This window comes from Dendrobates tinctorius, unplaced genomic scaffold, assembly GCF_039654945.1.
Source record: "Dendrobates tinctorius isolate UK_male_01 unplaced genomic scaffold, ASM3965494v1 ptg000021l, whole genome shotgun sequence".
Classification (NCBI taxonomy): Eukaryota; Metazoa; Chordata; class Amphibia; order Anura; family Dendrobatidae; genus Dendrobates; species Dendrobates tinctorius.
Genome location: NW_027361689.1, coordinates 27,633,574 through 27,649,720, shown reverse-complemented (window position 1 = coordinate 27,649,720; position 16,147 = coordinate 27,633,574).

Genomic DNA, 16,147 nt, shown 5'->3' with positions numbered 1-16,147 from the left:
GTAGGCCCCAGCCTGCTCCTCGCCTAATCCTGGGCTCCAACAGCGTCAGTTGGTGTTCAGAAGTGTCGTCTCCACAGAGCCAAACACATTCGTTCGAGTGTTAGTGGGGTTCAGCACTGCCAGCTGTTCCCCTGCTGTGGAGATGGCAAGTCTCCTGCTGCCTTCACCTGCCAAAATCCAGTAGGCCCCAGCCTGCTCCTCGCCTAATCCTGGGCTCCAACAGCGTCAGTTGGTGTTCAGAAGTGTCGTCTCCACAGAGCCAAACACATTCGTTCGAGTGTTAGTGGGGTTCAGCACTGCCAGCTGTTCCCCTGCTGTGGAGATGGCAAGTCTCCTGCTGCCTTCACCTGCCAAAATCCAGTAGGCCCCAGCCTGCTCCTCGCCTAATCCTGGGCTCCAACAGCGTCAGTTGGTGTTCAGAAGTGTCGTCTCCACAGAGCCAAACACATTCGTTCGAGTGTTAGTGGGGTTCAGCACTGCCAGCTGTTCCCCTGCTGTGGAGATGGCAAGTCTCCTGCTGCCTTCACCTGCCAAAATCCAGTAGGCCCCAGCCTGCTCCTCGCCTAATCCTGGGCTCCAACAGCGTCAGTTGGTGTTCAGAAGTGTCGTCTCCACAGAGCCAAACACATTCGTTCAAGTGTTAGTGGGGTTCATCATTGCCAGCTGATCCCCTGCTGTGGAGATGGCAGTCTCTCCTGCTGTCTCCACATTACAAAGACAGTAGGCCTCTGCCTACACCCTCCTATTTCCTGGGCTTCAACACAGCCAGTTGTAGTTCGGAAGTGCCGTCCACACGGAAAGAGATACTTGCTCCCGTGTCTCAGTGGGGTTCAGTAATGTCAGCTGATCCCCTGCTGTGTGGATGGCAGTCTCTTCTGCTGTCACCTCATTCAAAATACAGTAGGCCTCTGCCTATACCCTCCTATTTCCTGGGCTTCAACACAGCCAGTTGTAGTTCGGAAGTGCCGTCCACACGGAAAGAGATACTTGCTCCCGTGTCTCAGTGGGGTTCAGTAATGTCAGCTGATCCCCTGCTGTGTGGATGGCAGTCTCTTCTGCTGTCACCTCATTCAAAATACAGTAGGCCTCTGCCTACACCCTCCTATTTCCTGGGCTTCAACACAGCCAGTTGTAGTTCGGAAGTGCCGTCCACACGGAAAGAGATACTTGCTCCCGTGTCTCAGTGGGGTTCAGTAACGTCAGCTGATCCCCTGCTGTGTGGATGGCAGTCTCTCCTGCTGTAAACTCATTCAAAATACAGTAGGCCTCTGCCTACACCCTCCTATTTCCTGGGCTTCAACACAGCCAGTTGTAGTTCGGAAGTGCCGTCCACACGGAAAGAGATACTTGCTCCCGTGTCTCAGTGGGGTTCAGTAACGTCAGCTGATCCCCTGCTGTGTGGATGGCAGTCTCTCCTGCTGTAAACTCATTCAAAATACAGTAGGCCTCTGCCTACACCCTCCTATTTCCTGGGCTTCAACACAGCCAGTTGTAGTTCGGAAGTGCCGTCCACACGGAAAGAGATACTTGCTCCCGTGTCTCAGTGGGGTTCAGTAACGTCAGCTGATCCCCTGCTGTGTGGATGGCAGTCTCTCCTGCTGTAAACTCATTCAAAATACAGTAGGCCTCTGCCTACACCCTCCTATTTCCTGGGCTTCAACACAGCCAGTTGTAGTTCGGAAGTGCCGTCCACACGGAAAGAGATACTTGCTCCCGTGTCTCAGTGGGGTTCAGTAACATCAGCTGATCCCCTGCTGTGTGGATGGCAGTCTCTCCTGCTGTAAACTCATTCAAAATACAGTAGGCCTCTGCCTACACCCTCCTATTTCCTGGGCTTCAACACAGCCAGTTGTAGTTCTGAAGTGCCGTCCACACGGAAAGAGATACTTGCTCCCGTGTCTCAGTGGGGTTCAGTAATGTCAGCTGATCCCCTGCTGTGTGGATGGCAGTCTCTCCTGCTGTCACCTCATTCAAAATACAGTAGGCCTCTGCCTACACCGTCCTATTTCCTGGGCTTCAACACAGCCAGTTGTAGTTCGGAAGTGCCGTCCACACGGAAAGAGATACTTGCTCCCGTGTCTCAGTGGGGTTCAGTAATGTCAGCTGATCCCCTGCTGTGTGGATGGCAGTCTCTTCTGCTGTCACCTCATTCAAAATACAGTAGGCCTCTGCCAACACCCTCCTATTTCCTGGGCTTCAACACAGCCAGTTGTAGTTCGGAAGTGCCGTCCACACGGAAAGAGATACTTGCTCCCGTGTCTCAGTGGGGTTCAGTAACGTCAGCTGATCCCCTGCTGTGTGGATGGCAGTCTCTCCTGCTGTAACCTCATTCGAAATACAGTAGGCCTCTGCCTACACCCTCCTATTTCCTGGGCTTCAACACAGCCAGTTGTAGTTCGGAAGTGCCGTCCACACAGAAAGAGATACTTGCTCCCGTGTCTCAGTGGGGTTCAGTAATGTCAGCTGATCCCCTGCTGTGTGGATGGCAGTCTCTCCTGCTGTCACCTCATTCAAAATACAGTAGGCCTCTGCCTACACCGTCCTATTTCCTGGGCTTCAACACAGCCAGTTGTAGTTCGGAAGTGCCGTCCACACGGAAAGAGATACTTGCTCCCGTGTCTCAGTGGGGTTCAGTAACGTCAGCTGATCCCCTGCTGTGTGGATGGCAGTCTCTCTGCTGTAAACTCATTCAAAATACAGTAGGCCTCTGCCTACACCCTCCTATTTCCTGGGCTTCAACACAGCCAGTTGTAGTTCGGAAGTGCCGTCCACACGGAAAGAGATACTTGCTCCCGTGTCTCAGTGGGGTTCAGTAATGTCAGCTGATCCCCTGCTGTGTGGATGGCAGTCTCTCCTGCTGTCACCTCATTCAAAATACAGTAGGCCTCTGCCTACACCGTCCTATTTCCTGGGCTTCAACACAGCCAGTTGTAGTTCGGAAGTGCCGTCCACACGGAAAGAGATACTTGCTCCCGTGTCTCAGTGGGGTTCAGTAACGTCAGCTGATCCCCTGCTGTGTGGATGGCAGTCTCTCCTGCTGTAACCTCATTCAAAATACAGTAGGCCTCTGCCTACACCCTCCTATTTCCTGGGCTTCAACACAGCCAGTTGTAGTTCGGAAGTGCCGTCCACACGGAAAGAGATACTTGCTCCCGTGTCTCAGTGGGGTTCAGTAATGTCAGCTGATCCCCTGCTGTGTGGATGGCAGTCTCTTCTGCTGTCACCTCATTCAAAATACAGTAGGCCTCTGCCTACACCCTCCTATTTCCTGGGCTTCAACACAGCCAGTTGTAGTTCGGAAGTGCCGTCCACACGGAAAGAGATACTTGCTCCCGTGTCTCAGTGGGGTTCAGTAACGTCAGCTGATCCCCTGCTGTGTGGATGGCAGTCTCTCCTGCTGTAACCTCATTCGAAATACAGTAGGCCTCTGCCTACACCCTCCTATTTCCTGGGCTTCAACACAGCCAGTTGTAGTTCGGAAGTGCCGTCCACACGGAAAGAGATACTTGCTCCCGTGTCTCAGTGGGGTTCAGTAATGTCAGCTGATCCCCTGCTGTGTGGATGGCAGTCTCTCCTGCTGTCACCTCATTCAAAATACAGTAGGCCTCTGCCTACACCCTCCTATTTCCTGGGCTTCAACACAGCCAGTTGTAGTTCGGAAGTGCCGTCCACACGGAAAGAGATACTTGCTCCCGTGTCTCAGTGGGGTTCAGTAATGTCAGCTGATCCCCTGCTGTGTGGATGGCAGTCTCTCCTGCTGTCATCTCATTCAAAATACAGTAGGCCTCTGCCTACACCCTCCTATTTCCTGGGCTTCAACACAGCCAGTTGTAGTTCGGAAGTGCCGTCCACACGGAAAGAGATACTTGCTCCCGTGTCTCAGTGGGGTTCAGTAATGTCAGCTGATCCCCTGCTGTGTGGATGGCAAAGTCTCCTGCTGCCTACACAGTCGTACCACTACTGATTTTTAACCGTGCTCCAATTAGGCCTGTGGCTCCACTGTCTCTCGTATTTCCCCTGTCCTCCAACCCTGCCAGTTACAGCTCCGAAGTGGCGTCTGCACAATCCACACTTGTTCCTGTGTTACAGGTGTTCAGTCCGGTCAGTTAATCCCCTGATGTGTGTCCGGCAATGTCGCCTGCTCTGTCCACATTCCCATTATGGGAATGTGGACAGAGCAGGCGACATTGCCGGACACACATCAGGGGATTAACTGACCGGACTGAACACCTGTAACACAGGAACAAGTGTGGATTGTGCAGACGCCACTTCGGAGCTGTAACTGGCGGGGTTGGAGGACAGGGGAAATACGAAAATCAGTGAAGCCACAGGCCTAAGTGGAGCTTGGTTCAAATTAGTAGTCTACAACCGATCTTAAAATTTCTTCAATGCAGCCTCAGCCTGCTCCGTGCTTGTCCCTGGGCTTCAACACAGCCAGTTGTTGCTCGGAAGTGCCGTCTTCACAGAGTAAAACACTAGCTCCTGTGTTTGTGGGGTTCAGTAACGTCAGCTGTTCCCCTGCTGTTTTGATGGCAATCTGTCCTGCTGCCTCCCAATTGACAGCACATCAGGCCTCAGCCTGCTAAGTGCTTGTCCTGGGCTCCAACATCGCCAGTTGCTGCTCATAACTGACTTTGGCACGGGTACTCCCTCCTGCCCAGCTTGGTTCCAGCCCTGCCTGCTGTTTCCGGGAAGTGTCAATGTCAGTTTGCCACCCCAAGTTGCCATGTCGTGTTGCGGTTGGGTTAGCCGAGGCTAGGGTGCCAGCAGTTTAGGTGCTTCCTATGTGGACTGCGGGTTCTGGTAAGAAAGGCTTGTTCCATAGTGCCAGTAGGACAAGCACCCCCTGTAGGACTGTGTGATTCGGTAACTGCGGCCAGCTTGCGGCATGCCAACTTTGCTTTTCAGGGGTAACTTCTGATACCCCTCCGGGTTCCAGCACCGTCAGCTGGTTCTCGTCAGAGCCTTTGGCCTAGGTGCCTCCATCTCGGTATCCGAGTTCCGGCAACGTCTGCTGGTCCTTGGTAGTGCTTTGTAGCACAGGTACCTCCTGCTTAGTAACCGGGTTCCAGCACCGTCAGCTGGTCCTCGGTTGTGCCATTGGCTCTTATTCCTTCTGCTGCCCCTCCGGGTGCCAGCACTGTCAGCTGGTCCTCGCTATTTCCATTTGCTCTTGCAGCTTATGCTACCCCTCCGGGTTCCAGCACCGTCAGCTGGTTCTCGTCAGAGCCTTTGGCCTAGGTGCCTCCATCTCGGTATCCGAGTTCCGGCAACGTCTGCTGGTCCTTGGTAGTGCTTTGTAGCACAGGTACCTCCTGCTTAGTAACCGGGTTCCAGCACCGTCAGCTGGTCCTCGGTTGTGCCATTGGCTCTTATTCCTTCTGCTGCCCCTCCGGGTGCCAGCACTGTCAGCTGGTCCTCGCTATTTCCATTTGCTCTTGCAGCTTATGCTACCCCTCCGGGTTCCAGCACCGTCAGCTGGTTCTCGTCAGAGCCTTTGGCCTAGGTGCCTCCATCTCGGTATCCGAGTTCCGGCAACGTCTGCTGGTCCTTGGTAGTGCTTTGTAGCACAGGTACCTCCTGCTTAGTAACCGGGTTCCAGCACCGTCAGCTGGTCCTCGGTAGTGCCATTGGCTCTTGTTCCTTCTGCTGCCCCTCCGGGTGCCAGTACCGTCAGCTGGTTCAAGAGGACAAAGAACAGGAAGACAACCACCAAGATGCAGAACAACAAGAGAGAGAAGACAAAGAAGCATAAAAAAAACAAAGCAGAAGAACATTAAGCATAAGACTAATACTCTGAGCAAATGATATTATCTTATTTATAAGCAGAAGAAGACTAAGCAGTGTATGGGGGTGAGTCCGTTCCTCCTCGTGGTGCCCCTGGAAAAGGCCTGCTGCTGCAGGCCAAACTGAACGCGGACAAATCCTGTTGTAAATCTTTTGTGACAGGCAGAACGGAAGGTGTAAACTTCTAACTTTTCTAGATAACAACTACAGGAATGCCTGACACAAACAAGAATATGATGAAGAAGAATAGGAAGAAGATGAAGAAGCTGAATATGTAGAATAATAATTGTTGAATAAGAAGAATATGAAGAATGTAAGAAAAGGAAGAAGAAGAAGAAGAAGAAGAATGTAAAAAAAGGAAGTAGAAGAATTTAAAAAAGGAAGAAGAAGAAGAATGTAAAAAAAGGAATAAGAAGAAGAATGTAAAAAAAGGAAGAAGAAGAAGAATGTAAAAAAAGGAAGTAGAAGAATGTAAAAAAAGGAAGAAGAAGAAGAAGAATGTAAAAAAAGGAATAAGAAGAAGAAGAAGAAGGTAAAAAAAGGAAGAAGAATAAGAAAGAAGAAGAAAGAAGAAAGAAGAAGAAGACATACATGTCTGGAAAAATATAAATGAGGCTAACATAGTCAATATCTTTGTAACTCCTAACATCTTTAAAAAAAAAGTTTAATTCCTGCTATTCCATTTGATTGGGCTAAACCTCTATGGCTTTAATGTCTCCTCCACCTCCCACAATACATTCTACATTATTCTTAGTTGTTTTTCTTCATGTAGAATTAACCTACAAGGAAAGAAAGGGTTTTTTTTAATTCCGATATTTTGGCCCCATTGACTTGCATTGGTTCCCGGTATCGGAATCGGCGATACCGATACTTTTTTTTAAGATCGGCCGATCCATTCCGATCCGATATTTTCAAGTATCGGCTGGTATCGCTCAACTCTAGGCCCATTTATTTACTTGTACAGATTACTTAAATAGATATCTCTTCTCAAGAATAAATAATTTTAATTATTTTAGTTCTTCCTCACACCTTAGATCCTCCTAGCTTCTTAACATTTTTGTGTCTCTTCTTGTGCCATTTCTAATTCTAGGACATCTTTTCTATGGACTGGTGGGAGACTGTATTTTTCAGATTAGGTCATACTAACACTTTGTAAGGTGGTAGTATTATGTCCTTGTCCTGTCCATGCTGTTTTTAATACATGGCAATATCCTGCTGTCTTTAGAAGCCGCTGATTGACTTTGCATGCTGTTATTTAGTCTGTGATCTACAAGTGTGATTTACAAGTGCACCCAGATCCTTCTTTACAAGTGACTCTCCTATTTTTTTCCCCTTTACAACACATGATGCCTACAGAATATTAGTACACACATACATACCTTTAGATTTATCCACATTTAACCCCATCTGCTAAGTGGACGCTCAAATACTCAGTTTGTCCTAGCCAGCTTTTGTTACCCCAAAGGTGGCGCATGTGGTTCGTGAACCAATTGTGCCACAGACCGGACCTACACTAGAGGGGCATAACTAAGCAGCTACCTTGCTGTTCATTGGAGCCTCTGGTGGTGAGGTCAGGCTTATGTGGCAGGTAGCTCCCAGTGCCACTTCAGGACAGTGTCCAGCAGTAGCAGATGACCCCAAGAGTCTTAGTCATTAACCAAGATTTCTAACCAGGGCAGGAAGGCCACTGGGACAGGTTCAGCCTGAGCAGACAGGACCGCCACTTGGGACAGGTTTAGACGACTGTGCAGACAGGACGACCACTTGGGACAGGTTGAGATTGTGCAGACCGGACGATCACTTGGGAGAGTTTTAGACTGTGCAGACAAGATGACCACTTGGGACAGGTTTAGACTGTGCAGACAGGATGACCACTTGGGACAGGTTTAGACAGCGCAGACTGGACGACCACTTGGGACAGGTTTAGACTGTGCAGACTGGATGACCACTTGGGACAGGTTTAGACTGTGCAGACTGGATGACCACTTGGGACAGGTTTAGACTGTGCAGACTGGATGACCACTTGGGACAGGTTTAGACTGTGCAGACAGGATGACCACTTGGGACAGGTTTAGACTGTGCAGACTGGATGACCACTTGGGACAGGTTTAGACTGTGCAGACAGGATGACCACTTGGGACAGGTTTAGACTGTGCAGACTGGATGACCACTTGGGACAGGTTTAGACAGCGCAGACTGGACGACCACTTGGGACAGGTTTAGACTGTGCAGACAGGACGACCACTTGGGACAGGTTTAGACTATGCAGACAGGACAACCACTTGGGACAGGTTTAAATTGTGCAGACAGGATGACCACTTGGGACAAATTGAGACTGTGCAGACAGGGCAGACACTTGAGACAGCTATTGTCTGAGAGACCCCTTGCAGGTGAACACATTATTAAATGCCTCCCAGCTGTTAGCAGACAGCTTTTACCAGGTGTCTGCGCTACCCCTTTAAGAGAAGGGGAACGCATGCGTGCACTTTGCACCCCACTTAGGCATAGTGCAGAAAGGGAGTACGCCGGGACCACGCCGGAGGGCTGGGGCGTTGAGTAAGCCGATGTCCCTGCATGGAGAGTAAAGGGAAAATCATGCAGTGGCGCCAGCCATAGTACTACAGCTTTTACACTTATTCTGGACTTATAGCTTGGAGAATTATGGAATGTTTTGATGAACTTAGTCAAAATACGCAAAGTATAAATCCTTGATTTGTCATGATTTAGATAGATCTGAATGAGTCAACTTCAATGAGTGAATTGTCTTTGGCAGGACCAGTACAATTAGTGGGCAACTGCCTAAGGTGTCAGTGTGTAAGGGGTGGAATTGTCTTTGAATTTCTTCCCACAACCCATTAGACACAGAATCGTCACTATAGGGTGTGCAGAGGTAACAGTAACACATGTGCGCTGGAGTATGAGGGGGCCGAAATACCTCTCAACTGTGAGAAGTGTCCATTATTGTAAATGGTACATAGTCAATGCCCCATTATACAGATTTAGCATACACACAGTATGTAAATATATGCATGCATAATATGCACACGAAGCATGGTAGAGGGTATAACAGGACTAATAACTGTAGGTGAAAGGCTGTTTTTATTTTAAAGGGTTCTTCCCATCTTTATGAATGGGTATTGTTTGATAGTGCTTATAAATACAAGCAGTTTTGCATTTTACTGTCTATTAAAATAGTTCACTTTTCTTGCTTGTTGCCTTGGAGACTGACCACCGCTGCTAGGCAGCTGAGCATGCACAGTGCTTACAAGCTCTTTTCCCTAGAGAAAATGGGCAGTTTTGAAACTAGCCAGGTTCACTGGAGCAGAGCGTTACCTCCTAATCCATCTTCAGTGCAGTGCTTACCAGCGAAACAGCAGCAGTGGTCGGTCTCCTAGGTAGTGAGCTTTTACCAAAGGAAAACTGTTAAGATCTTAAGAACGTCTGCAAATTTTAATAAGAAGTAACTTGCAAAAGTGCTTGTTTTTAAAAGCTCTATCCATTTATGAAGATGGGAATAATCCTTCAACAATCTTCACAGTGGTCTGTTCTGTTCTAAGACCACAACTGTCTGAGTGATAGGAAGCAGACGGTGGTTATTTATTGGAACACACTAGGATTGGGTGACAGTTAGCAGTGGGGCGCTATGGGGGTCAGTATTGGGCCCTCTTCTTTTTAGCACATTTATTAAAGGGAACCTGTCACCCCCCCAGGGCGTTTTTCAGTTAAAGAGCCACCTTCAGCAGCACTAAGGCTGCATTCTGTGAAGGTGGCTCTTCTTTTTCTGACCCCTAGTAACGCTGAAATATCACCTTTTATAAATAGGTCCTCAGTGCAGTGCACCCTGCCTGAGAACCGACATCAGGCTAGTGCGCCTGCGTGTTGCGGAGGCCCCAGCCCTGCAGTGTGAATACATCATAACACACTGCGGGGCGGGATCTGGGACCTGCACAACATGCAGGTGCCTGATGCCGGCATTCAAAACAGGAGGAGGCAGCGACGCACAGGGGCATCATGATGGATGGATGGTGGGCGGCGCCCAGACACAGGACAGAGGCATGATGGACAGATGGTAGGCGGCTGATACAGGGGGACACAGCATACCTATGGGACACATTACAGGTATGAGGACCTATTTATAAAAGTCGATATTTCAGCGTTACTAGGGATCAGAAACAGAAAAGCCACCTTCACGGAATGCAGCCTTAGTGCTGCTGAAGGTGGCTCTTTAACTTAAAAACACCCTGGGGGGTGACAGGTTCCCTTTAACCCCTTCCTGACATCCGACGTACTATCCCGTCCATGGGACCCGGGCCCCTATGCCCATGGACGGGATAGTACGTCTACCGCGATCAGCGGCGCCCACGTGGTGAGCATCCAAGATGGCGACGGGGGCTTTCGGGGGCCTGGAGGAAGCTGGCTTCCTCAATGCCTGCAAAGCGCAGGCAAGAGGAAGTCTTATTCAATGCCTGTGACAGATTGCTGATCTGTCACAGTGATCTGTGATGTGACAGATCAGCGATCTGTCACAGGACAGTGATGTCCCACCTGGGACTATGTAATAAAGTAAAAAAAAAATAAAAAAAAGTGTAAAAATAATTTTAAAAAAAAATTGCCAAATAAATTAGTAAAAAAAAAAAAAAAATATTCCCCAATAAATTCATTTTTTGAAAATAAAAAAACCCCAAAACAATAAAAGTACACATATTAGGTATCGCCGCGTCCGTAACGACCTGCCCTATAAAACTGTCCCATTAGTTAACCCCTTTAGCGAACCCCTTAAAAAATAAAAATAAAAAACGTAGCAAAAAATAATGATTTATTATCATACCGCCAAACAAAAAGTGTAATAACGCGCGATCAAAAAGACACATATAAATATCCATGGTACCGCTGAAAACGTCATCTTGTCCCGCAAAAAACAAGCCACCACACAGCATCATCAGCAAAAAAATAAAAAAGTTATAGCTCGCAGAATAAAGCGATGCAAAAATAATTATTTTTTATATAAAATAGTTTTCATTGCATAAAACCGACAAAACATAAAAAACGACCTAAATGAGGTATCGCTGTAACCGTACTGACCCGAAGAATAAAACCGCTTTATCAATTTTACCGCACGCGGAACAGTGTAAACACACTCCCCCAAAAGAAATTCATGAAACGCTGGTTTTTGTTCATTCTGCGTCCCAAAAATCGGAATAAAAAGCGATCAAAAAATGTCACATGCCCGAAAATGGTACCAATAAAAACGATAACTCGTCCCGCAAAAAATAAGACCTCACATGACTCGGTGGGTCAAAATACGGAAAAATTATAGTTCTCAATATGTGGTGATGCAAAAACTATTTTTACAATAAAAAGCGTCTTTTAGCGTGCGACAGCTGCCAAAAATAAAAACCGCCATAAATAGTAAATCAAACCCCCTGTTATCACCCCCTTAGTTAGGGAAAAATAATAAAATTAAAAAAATGTATTTATTTCCATTTTTCCATTAGGGCTAGGGTTAGGGCTAGGGTTAGGGCTAGGGTTAGGGTTAGGGCTAAGATTAGGGTTAGGGGTGTGTTGGGGTTCGGGTTGGAGTTAGAATTGGGGGTTTCCACTGTTTGGGCACATCAGGGGCTCTCCAAATGCAGCATTGCGTCTGATCTCAATTCCAGCCAATTCTGAGTTGAAAAAGTCATATGGTGCTCCTTCCCTTCCAAGCTCTGCCATGCGCCCAAACAGTGTTTTACCCCCACATGTAGGGTATCAGCCTACTCAGGACAAATTGCAAAACAATTTTTGGGGTCCAATTTCTCCTGATACCCTTAGGAAAATAAAAAATTGGGGGCAAAAATATCATTTTTGTGGAAAAAAATGATTTTTTTATTTTCACGTCCGAGCGTTATAAACTTCTGTGAAGCACTTGGGGGTTCAAAGTGCTCACCACACATCTAGATAAGTTCCGTGGGGGGTCTAGTGTCCAAAATGGGGTCACTTGTTGTGAGTTTCAATAGTTTAGGTACATCAGGGGCTCTCCAAACGCACATGACACCCGCAGACCATTCCATCAAAGTCTGCATTCCAAAATGGCACTGCTTCCCTTCCGAGCCCCGACGTGTGTCCATACAGTAGTTTTCTCCCACATATGGGGTGTCAGCGTACTCATGACAAATTGGACAACAACTTTTGTCGTCCAATTTCTCCTGTTACCCTTGGGAAAATAAAAAAATTGGGGACTAATTGATCATGTTTGTGGAAAAAATACGATTTTTTTATTTTCATGCCCGGGCATTATAAACTTCTGTGAAGCCCTTGGGGGTTCAAAGTGCTCACCACACATCTAGATAAGTTCCTTAGGGGTTCTCGTTTCCAAAATGGGGTCATTTGTGGGTGTTTCCACTGTTTAGGTACATTAGGGGCTCTCCAAAGGCAACATGACACCCGCAGACCATTCCATCAATGTCTGCATTCCAAAACGTCACTACTTCCCTTCCGATCCCCGACGTGTGCTCATACAGTAGTTTTCTCCCACATATGGGGTATCAGCATACTCAGGACAAATTGGACAACAACTTTTGGGGTTCAATTTCTCCTGTTACCCTTGGGAAAATAAAAAAAATGGTGACTAAAAGATCATGTTTGTGGAAAAAATACGAATTTTTTATTTTCACGCCCGGGCGTTATAAACTTCTGTGAAGCACTGGGGGGTTCAAAGTGCTCACCACACATCTAGATAAGTTCCTTGGGGGGTTTAGTTTACAAAATGGTGTCATTTGTGGGGGGTTTCCACTGTTTAGGTACATCAGGGGTTTTCCAATCGCGACATGGTGTCCGATCTCAATTCCAGCCAAAAACGTCAAATGGCGCTGCTTCCCTTCCGAGCTCTGCCATGCGCCCAAATAGTGGTTTACCCCCACATGTGGGGTATCAGCATACTCAGGACAAATTGCACAATAACTTTTAGGGTGCTGTTACCCTTGGAAAAATAAGAATTGAGGGTGAAAAGATCATTTTTGTGGAAAAAATATGATTTTTTAATTGTACGGCTTTATGTTATAAACTTCTGTGAAGACCTTGGGGGTTCAAAGTTCTCACCACACATCTAGATAAGTTCCTTAGGGGGTCTAGTTTCCGAAATGGTGTCATTTGTGTGGGGTTTCCACTGTTTAGGTACATCAGGGGTTTTCCAATCGCAACATGATGTCCGATCTCAATTCCAGCCAAAAACGTCAAATGGCGCTGCTTCCCTTCCGAGCTCTGCCATGCGCCCAAATAGTGGTTTACCCCCACATGTGGGGCATCAGCATACTCAGGACAAATTGCACAATAACTTTTAGGGTCCTGTTACCCTTGGGAAAATAAAAATTGGGGTGAAAAGATCATTTTTGTGGAAAAAATATGATTTTTTAATTGTACCGCTGTACGTTATAAACTTCTGTAAAGCCCTTGTGGGTTCAAAGTTCTCACCACATATCTAGATAAGTTCCTTGAGGGGTCTAGTTTCCAAAATGGGGTCACTTGTAGGGGGTTTCCACTGTTTAGGTACATCAGGAACTCTCCAAACGTGACATGGCGTCCGATCTGAATTCCAGCCAATTTTGCATTGAAAAAGTCAAACGGCGCTCCTTCCATTCTGAGCTCTGCCATGCGCCGAAACAGTCGTTCCCCCCCACAAATCAGGTATCAGCGTACTCAGGACAAATTGCACAATAACTTTTGCAGTCCAATTTCTCCTGTTACCCTTGGTAAAATAAAAAAAATTGAACCTGAAGTATTTTTTTTGTGAAAAAAAGTTAGATGTTCATTTTTTTTTTAAATATTCAAAAAAATTCCTGTGGCACACCTAAAGGGTTAATCAACTTCTTGAATGTGGTTTTGAGCACCTTAAGGGGTGCAGTTTTTAGAATCGTGTCACTTTTGGGTATTTTCTATCATATAGACCCCTCAAAGTGGCTTCAAATGTGATGTGGTCCTAAAATTAAAATGGTGTTGTAAAAATGAGAAATCGCTGGTCAACTTTTAACCCTTATAACTTCCTAACAAAAAACATTTTGGTTCAAAAATTGTGCTGATGTAAAGTAAACATGTGGGAAATGTTAGTTATCAAGTTTTTTGTGTGCCGTATCTCTGTGATTTAAGGGCATAAAAATTCAAAGTTGGAAAATTGCGAAATTTTCAAAATTTTTGCCAAATTTCCATTTTTTCACAAATAAACGCAAGTTATTTGAATGAAATTTTACCACTAACATGAAGTACAATATGTCACGAGAAAACAATGTCAGAATCCCCGGGATCCATAGAAGCATTCCAGAGTTATGACCTCATAAAGGTACAGTGGTCAGAATTGTAAAAATTGGCCCGGTCATGAACGTGCAAACCACCGTTGGGGGTGAAGGGGTTAATGACTATATTATGTTATGTTTGCTAGAGAAGGGTTAATTCAGACGATATTTTACCAAATGCCTCTTGCCTTGACACCATGAGGGCTGATCCCACCTGTGGGCCATGTTGGGTTACTTTGGTAAAATATCGTCTGAATTAACCCTTCGCTAGCAGACATAACAGAGCTAGGTTTCTTCTTTATCTTCTTCATTACTTCCGTCTCCTCCTCTATGCCGGTAATAGTTACTCTGTCACAGGCTCAGCTGTTGCTGTCATGTCATTTTGCAGAATAAAACAGAAAACTGCAGGGAACAAATGCCTGTGCTGTTAGAGTTGTGTGCACTCTCTCATTTTGGTGCGGTGTTTTCTGCACATCCAGTTGTTATTGTCAGATTCCCTAAATACGGAAATATTCCTACTGCGAAGTCACAGAAAGTTGCATCTATGATATTCTTTTGCGTCAGTTCTAAGGTATATTATATTAAAATCCAGTTCAAAACCAAAATTAATGCGTAGGGTTAACTTTTTTGGGTTATATTAGTGATGCACAAAAAGAATATTATAAGATTGTTTTAACCCCATTTTTCCACATTTATTTTTTGCTCCCTTTCTTCTAAGAACCATTACTTTTTTCTGGCTACAAAGCTAAATGAGGTCTTGTTTTTTTCTTCTTTTTTCTACAAGATGAGTTGTAGTTTTGAATGATAACATTCATATTACTATCTAAGGAAAAACAGGGAAATATTCCAAGTGGGGTGAAATTGTGAAAAATAACGCAATCCGGCCACTGGTTATTGGGTTTTATTTTTACGTCACTTATTGTGAAGTAAAAATGACCTGGTAACATGATTCGACACGTCAATACGATCACATCGATACCATACTTGCATGTGTGTGAATTTATACATACAGTGGGGAAAATAAGTATTTGATACACTGCTGATTTTGTAAGTTTTCCCACCTACAAAGAATGGAGAGGTCTGTAATTTTCATCGTAGGTACACTTCACCTGTGAAAGATAGAATCGTAAAAAAAAATCCAGAAAATCACATTGTATGATTTTTACATAATTAATTTGCATTCTATTGCATGAAATAAGCCTTTCATCTCTTACCAACCAGCAATAATTCTGTCTCTCACAGAACTGTTAGTTTTTCTGTAATATGCCTCCTACTCATCACTCATTACCTGTTTGAACTTGTTATCCGCATAAGAAACACCTGTCCACACACTCATTTAATCACACTCCAACCTCTCCACCATGGCCAAGACCAAAGGGCTGTCTAAGGACACCAGGGACAAAATTGTAGACCTGCACAAGGCTGGGTTGGGTGACAGGAAAATAGGCAAGCAGGTTGGAATGAAGACAACAACTGTTGACACAATTATTATAAAACTGAAGAAACACAAAACGAAAGTCCGTCTTCCTTGGTCTGGGGCTCCATGCAAGATCTCGCCTCGTGGGGTAAGGATGATTCTGAAAAAGATCAAAAATCAGCCAAGAATTACATGGGAGGACCTGGTTACTGACATGGAGAGGTGGGACCACAGTCTCAAACATTACCATTAGTAACAATTAGTAACACACTACGTTAGTAACACACTGTCTCTGTGCTCAGGCCAGCACATGTCAAAGCTCGTTTGAAGTTTGCCAATGACCATCTGGATAATCCAGAGGAGGCATGAGAGGAGGTCATTTGGTCAGATGAAACCAAAATAGAACTTTTTGGTATCAACTCCACTCACCATGTTTGGAGGAAGAAGGAGGAGTACAACCCCAAGAACACTGTCCCAACCATGAAGCAAGGTGGGTAAAACTTCAAACTTTGGAGGTGCTTTAATAATAATAATAATAATAATAATAAACTTTATTTATATAGCGCCAACATATTCCGCAGTGCTTTACAGTTTAACAGTTTCAAACATAAGTCATATGTAACGTTAACAATACAATAATTAAAGTAAAATAAGCCGCCCCTGCTCATGAGAGCTTACA